Source organism: Eucyclogobius newberryi, unplaced genomic scaffold, assembly GCF_026437365.1.
Source record: "Eucyclogobius newberryi isolate DKJ021-1_F unplaced genomic scaffold, fEucNew1.0.hap1 SCAF_15, whole genome shotgun sequence".
In the NCBI taxonomy this organism is placed as follows: domain Eukaryota; kingdom Metazoa; phylum Chordata; class Actinopteri; order Gobiiformes; family Gobiidae; genus Eucyclogobius; species Eucyclogobius newberryi.
Window position 1 is genome coordinate 4,190,135 of NW_027315779.1, and position 7,860 is coordinate 4,197,994.

Here is a 7,860-nt window from a genome sequence, read left to right on the forward strand (position 1 = left end):
TTATGGATCTTCACGGGTTGTATGTTCATCAAACAGGAATGCTGCATTTAGATTGAGGGAAAAAGCCTTTTTGTCCCTGCATTTGACCAAACTTACTGGTAGAACCTCTGGAGAATTGTTTTAGGTGGATGTAGAGAAATAAGAGAAAACTGCAGCTGGGTTTGGAATCTACCAATTGTCCTGCATTTAAGTGAGCAGTACTTGAACGAGGAGGAAATCGCTTTCCGTTGTCGTCACAATTGGCAACTTTCACAGACAAACACAGCTAAAAGCACTGTTTTAAGGGCAGATTAATAATACGTTATTTTCTTAAATTGTGGTGTTGAATTTAACTCAATGCCCCAGCATGTAGGATTAAACATGTCTTTGAAAGATAAGATAAGCCTTTATTTGTTCCACAATGGGGAAATTCCACTGTTGCAACACAACAGAAAGTGTTTTTCAGACTTCCTATAAGTGATCTGTTCTTCTGTATCTACCTCTGTATCTACCTGCGTTGCACCAATGAAATTTCCCCATGTGGGACAATAAAGGAATATCTTATCTTATCTTATCTTAACAGAAGTAAATAATAAATTAAAGCCGCAAGCGGCAATGATCGGCCCTCGCCACGACGCCGCCGCTACGCCGCCGCTACGCCGCCACCACGCCACAAGAGGAGGGGGCGCTAACGCGCCCCAATGGTCCTTTTATTACATCTACTGCTGAATCTGTGACGCTGTCACATCTTCTCCCCTTTGTTTTACCATCAAAAAGCAATTTTATTTTGAATTCTTGGCAAAACGACCGTGACTTTCTGAATAAAAATGTGGATAACTTTTGATGGTCGACCCCTGAAGATGAGTCTCACCAAATTTCAGGTTAATAGGGTTAAAGCCCTGGGAGGAGTTTGTGAAAGTCTAAAGTGTAAACATGTTCTGGCGATTTCCCCATTAGAATAACGTGGGAGGTTTTGGTCATCGTTACGGCAAAGCCATAACAATTATGACATGAGTCATTGACTTTTTTGATGGGGATGCTAAAATTGAGTTGTGTGTCAAATTTCATATAATTTCGCAAAACTAAAAATTTAACCTCCATATAAAATCTGTAGGGGGTGCTGTGGCGCCAAATTAATTTATTTCACTTCAAGTAGGTTTAGGGCAAAGAGTTTAACAACTGATTCTAATTTGACGCAATTCGGACTTTATCTGCGCAAACGGCAGAAATGTTAAATTTGGGTGATTTCTGAAATTCTAGCTAAAGTTTGCGGCTTCGCCGCTCAGAGACCGTGAGAGGTATCAATGTAATTTGAATAACTTTTGATGTCCCACTCCTCAGTACCATTTTCACCAAATTTCAGCGTTTTAGAGCCAACGCCCTGGGAGGAGTTCGTAAAAGTACGACGTTTGGAAAAACTCCCGAGTCATGCTTAGCCATTTTTGAACCAATATGGCCGACATTTGGTTGGGCGGACGGCGTTGCCGTAATAATATTTTTCACTGACGCGCCAATTTTTTTTATTTTAGAAAAGGGAAATAGCCAGAATGTAGAGAGGCACGATTTTTAGAGGTGTGCAAATTTGTGTGACTTTTTGTCAATGTTCACTGGGTGAAAAATAGGGGGGTTGGTCCCGAGAAGAAATAAAGAAAGAAGAAAGAAGAATATTCCGATGCGAAAACAATGTTTCCCATTTTTCAAATATCATAAACTATACATTTTCGGAAAGCGCTCGCGCTTTCCTACCTCATGGTGTGGGACCCTGGTCACTGACGGGTACTTTCGTTAATTTTGAGTGGGCTCCGCCCACTTTGTGTTTTTGGCCCTCTATACAGTAATAATGTTCAATTTTTGCATTACATGCTTATATGCACGGAACATGCAAGAGATGGGGAACGTATTCGAGAGCTACTTAGCGCAAATGAGTGCTTTATATGGGGATGTAAAGTGCTTGTTTAGTGCGCACTTTTGCACGGGCTTCGCCCGTTTACAACGGTAATGTTCCATTTTCCTACTACTAATTAGTATGCACGGGGCGTGCATGAGTGGAGGAGTGCGTTAGTGAGTGTTTGGAAGTGGGCGAGCGCGATTTCGTGCGCACTTTCGCAGCCGTGCTTTGCACGGCCTTACGGGACTAATAGGCCTCTCGCCAGCTTGTGGCGCTCTGGCCTAAACATAGATAACTAATAAAAAACATATTAAAACACTCTTATACTATATAATAATAACAGGTGTCACACGGTTGTTTACAGCTGTTATATGGACAGAGAATATTGCACCAAGATGATTGACATTATGTCAAAGAATTGCACATGAATATGAAGATGAATGACACATGTTCAGGGCTAATAGTGTTTGTTATAAAGTCTGACAGCAGCAGGAAGGAAAGACCTGTGAAACGTCTCCTTCACACAGCGAGGGTGGATCAGTCACTGAAGCTGCTCTCCAGAGCGGACAGAGTGTCCTGCAGGGGACAGAGTGTCCTGCAGGGGGTGACACTCATGGTCCAGCATAGATGTGAGTTTAGCCAGGACCCTCCTGTCCCCCACCTCCTGCACCGAGTCCAGAGCACAGCCCAGGACGGAGCTGGACTTCTTGATGACTTTGTCCAGCTTCTTCCTCTCCCTCTCTGTGATGCTGCTGCTCCAGCAGGCCACACCGTACAGGAGGGCTGATGCCACCACAGAGAGGGACACGCACATCCGTCCTAAAGATGAGTGAGCCGGATCACAAAAACATACTCACATTCAAGAAGAGATGATTGGCACAACTCGATTTAAAAGTATATTGATTTAATTCTCTCCACTATACACTGAACATTGTACTGCACACAGTGGTGAGAATTAAAAACATATATTTTTGGAGCTAATGGATTTGACTTGAACAGAACAAAGAGAGAGAGCCAAATCCAAAAGAAAAGAAAACAAGTATATGTCGTTTTTAATAGATGTGGAGCGGGATGAGCAAATAGATGCTGTGATCTGGGGTGGCTGCAGGTCAGAGAACTCCCAAAGCATGAATGATACTGTGCATGTGGCCTAGTGACCGCTGCCTTTGTTCTTATGCAGTAAATAGCAAACTGAGCTTTCTTTGGCAACTACTGTAGGCTAATATGTCTTTAATATCATTTGAACCAAATGTTCTAATGACATTCATTTTTCAAATAATCCTGGTTTAGTTCCGTTTATACCTTTAATCCTTCTTTAGTCCTGTTTTAGTCCCGTTTTAGTCCTGCTTTAGTCCTGCGTTAGTCCTGTATAAGTCCTACATTAATCCTGCTTCAGAATGTCTTTAGTCCTGCTTTAGATCTGCTTTAGTCCTGTTTTAGATCTGCTTTAGTCCTGCTTTAGGTCTGCTTTAGATCTGCTTTAGTCTTGTTTTAGTCCTGCTTTAGATCTGTTTTAGTCCTGCTTTAGATCTGCTTTAGTCCTGCTTCAGTCCTGTTTTAGATCTGGTTTAGTCCTGCTTTAGTCCTGCTTTAGATCTGTTTTAGTCGTGCATTAGTCCTGATTTAGATCTGCTTTAGTCCTGCTTTAGATCTGTTTTAGTCCTGCATTAGTCCTGATTTAGATCTGCTTTAGTCCTGCTTCAGTCCTGCTTTAGTTCTGCTCTAGATCTGTTTTAGTCCTGCTTTAGTCCTGTTTTAAATCTGCTTTAGTCCTGTTTTAGATCTGCTTTAGTCCTGCTTTAGTCTTGTTTTAGATCTGGTTTAGTCCTGCTTTAGTCCTGTTTTAGTCTTCTGTTAGACCTATTTTTGTCCTGTTTTTCTGGTAGATATGGTTTGTTTAGTCTTGGTTTAACCCTGGTCTTGTCCCAGGTCTGCGTTGCACTCGTCCAGTCAGGTTTGCGTTGCCTGGGTTTTAGTGCTTTTGTCCTGTTTTGAGTAACGTAATATTATTATGATATTTTAACTTCTCTGAAAGTCATTTCCTATGTTGATTTCTCTTGTTGAATTGGCCCACAGTGATTTGTTTGTGGATCTTATAGAGATAAAACATAAAATTGTGGTGTGTTTCTGCAGTCTGGCCCCTGGACCTCAGCCCTCCAAAAAATCTGGCCCCTGGAAAATCTATTTGGAGACCCCTGCGCTGCACCGTTTTGTTTGTTCCGACTGATTCCTATGTTCAGCTAATACTAACGCATTCAGGATTGATTTGAATTAGCCAGAACTACGGCAGTTGCAGCATTGTGCAAAGAGCAGTATATTATCTTGCTTATTCTACTTATTTGATCCTAAAGTTTGTCGAAGTGCATAACGCAAGTTCAGAGAAGTTGTTGCTGATTTATCCAGAGACTTTAACTTAAACAACACTTGGAAAATAAACATAGGTCTTTGTGGAGTTGGGCTCTGGAGATGTTTCTGCTGTGAGCTAGTTTTCTTGTTTACAGAGTGTCATTAATATTTAATGGTGTGTGAATTATACTTAGTTGCATTTTAAATGTTTAATGAGTCTTTAGAGATCAGACTAAAACACGGATGAGCCTCTCAAGTGCACAGTAAACTTTTATTAGTCAGATTTACAAACATATACCAGTACATAGGATACTTTTGTCCTCTGCAAGGACTCTAGTTGTATCTGAACTTTACACACTTTACACTTTACGCAAGTGTCTTGCTCAAGAACACAACAATGGCACAGGCACGTTTTAAATGAGAATCTGTAACCAATTAGAATATACTCCAACACTGGACTAACACATGTGACTTATATGAAGTGCATTTCGTCCTTGTTTTTACAGTTTTTCTTTGTTCCTCTTTGCCAAGTTTGCTAATATTATAATAAAGTAAGTGTAATTGGCTCTTTGGACATGTCTGTTTTACATATGTTTCGCTTGTAAGTGTAATTGCATGTGCCAATAAATGACGTTTTAAAAGCGTCTCAAGTAGTGTTTACGTTTTCCGAGGCTTTTCCCGGTTTTGTTCCGTATTGTGATTGAACATGACATAAGGCTCGTTACAGGGGGCTTTAATGTGGCGCTGGGATATAAAGAGTCTATTATGTCGTTAGGAGTGGGCTGCAGGGGGAGTTGTGGTGCTGGAGCATGTTTCCGTCAACATTTAAATAAAGACATTGGGGCATTTTCCAGTGTCGCTGCTGTTCTGTTATTTGGGTCATGTGGTCGTCTTCGATTTCAAAAGATCTTCTTGTCTAGGTATTCTGACATAACAGCTGGTTGGTTACGGACGCATAATAATAACAATATGATCATTTAATATTGTGCTTTTTGGACAATGCTTGATTTGACTCACTTTAGGGTGGTCAGACTGACAAACGTGTAGCTGCCTCTGACCACCACCAATCACAGTGAGTAATGGCATGAGCAGGAGGTCAATGAAAGAGGTGAGAGACGCGCACGTCCGTCCTGAAGATGAGCGAAACATAGTCACAATAACAAAGAAAGATGAGCCGCGCAACTCGATAAGCTCCAAAGTAATAGTGTGAGCTTATGTACCGTAGTTTCCGCACTATAAGGCGCACTGGATTATAAGGCGAACTGTGAATGAGTGGTCTATTTTCGATCATTTTTCCATATATAAAGCGCAACGGACTATAAAGCGCATTAAGCGAAACAAAACGTGTACCACACAAAATCGCTCCGAGGTTTGAGAAAATGAAAGGCTTTTAAGTGCACCTTGTAGTGCCGAAAATACGGTATGTCCCTTCCCTCATTTGGTGACATATCGAGGACTTCAGAGTGAGTTGGCAAATCAGATTTCAGGGGTGGTCAATGTGTGACCCCTGACCAGTCCCTGGACACGCCCCTGAGTTGAAGATTAGTCGGAGTAAATGCTCTTCCATTTGATTCACACAACCCATTACATGTCACGCAAGTAAAACATCTATTTGCACCTTTAAAAAAACAACTAAAGATTTAAACTCTCCAGTTGTGGTAAATCAGTAATTCAAATGCCAAACTGCCACACACAAGTCTTTCACAAGCCCCACACTTCCACCACTTGAAATGAAATAAAACCTACATTTTCACATTGATTCCAGCTCAAATTCGAAGCTGCCACTTTCCCCCCTGCTCTCCAAAACCTTGAACTCCTGAGGTCAAGGAAAATTCATCGTTATTTTCTTTGACTGCGGGGTCAACGGCCTCGCTAAAACTGCAGCGCAGGAGAACTCGGTGCCATATCAAATACAACAGGACACGTCAGCTGCTCAGTTTTCCCGACCGCTGCCGTCTCGTTGGAACACACACACTGAAGCAATTAGCCGCGGCCTTGTGGTCAAATAATAGAGTGTAGGCATTTCTGGTGATTTGGGGCAAAAGACGATACTGCGATCCACTTCTCCGGGCCCTCCGTGTGTTTCGACTCGGCGCTAGACGTGAATGCCGCTCATTCCGCACCCGAACACTCGATTGAAAACTCGCCACAAAAATCTAAACGGAAGGGGCTCTTGTGTAACATTTCTGGTGAGTTTTGTGAGTTTCTGAGTGCAGTGGCTCGTGACTTGACTCAGGTAAGAGCACTTGGACGACAGAGCGATATGGCAACAAGATGAATCAAGGTTTTTCCTCGTATTGGTTGTTAACGATTCTCAATTAGGTTCCTCCAAATCCTTTTACTGGCAGAGGATCGCCTGAGGACCTTTCGAATAAAAAGACCCAAATTGATCCTTGACGATTGGAAATGTCCAAATTGTGATCTCGATTGCGGTTCGATTAATCCCAAAACCCAACTCTCAAGTTCAATAATATGCTTTTTAAAAATATACCATACGTTTTTCAACCTTTTTTGAGTTATGTCACACTTTTTGGGTTTTAAATGTTTGTTTTAAGTTAAATGTTATATGGGAATTCCAAGTAGGGCCTGTTGAGTCTTCCAGTTAGTAAGAAAAATAAGAAAACTCATCTTGGACTCAGTTTAATATGATTTGATAATATGATAACGTGGACTGTGACTCTAACATTGACTTCAGCGTGACTTGGACTCAAATAAATCATTGAAAACCAAATGCAGTTATGGTCCGAAAGGTTTTCCCAACAGCACTGACGAACGGGTGAAAGGCAGAAGACAAATTTCCCAACTAGCACAAAGAACGGGAATTATAGTCAACTCTATTACATAACTATATTTCCGTTTTCCACAGAACCAGCCAAATCAAAGTGCTGCCATTATACTGGTTTTACGAAACAAAAATCAAGCCAATATATTGCAAACCTAACCTTTATGAAATTGTCAAACAAGTAGCAGTTCCTCTTTGTGTCTTTAGAGGTTGTGTGCAGTAGTTGACCTCCATTGGTCTTTGTTTAACGAGGGAACGAGTCAGAAATGAGTCTTTCAGCTGAGCCCTTCTGTCGCTCTGCTCAGTGTCCACAGACGAGATGAGCGGTAAAAATAAAACACAAAAGCGCATCCAAAAAGGTAAAAAAAAATGGAACAAGATAATAAAATATAATAGTAATGTACCTTTTGTAATTCAAGTTCAAACGTTGACTTTTCCATTTTTTTGTCACCATATTTGCAGATGGATTTTCTGACATGGAGATTCATTAAAGGTTAACGAAATGAAACATCTATTTCCTTTTCAAACAAAGGGATTTCATAAAAGATTGATCAAGAATGAAGGATAACTGTGAGCTAGAAGTTATTTAAATGTAATCTATACCACAAAATGTAAACCTTAATATAGTGTTTTTGTCTTTTTATCTCACATTATTAATGGACGACATGTCCTCATGAGGCAACAGCAAAAGATGGAGCAGCATCATCAAAAATGTTTCCAGAGTCAGCAAAGTGGAGCTTAAATCCAGCATAAATATACTTTTTCTTTGTCCGACGAGTTGAATCTTTAATAACATCATTTCATAAAGAGGAGACAGATGCTTTGTCTGTAGAAACAGTAGAAACATATTTATTCTGTTTATGAC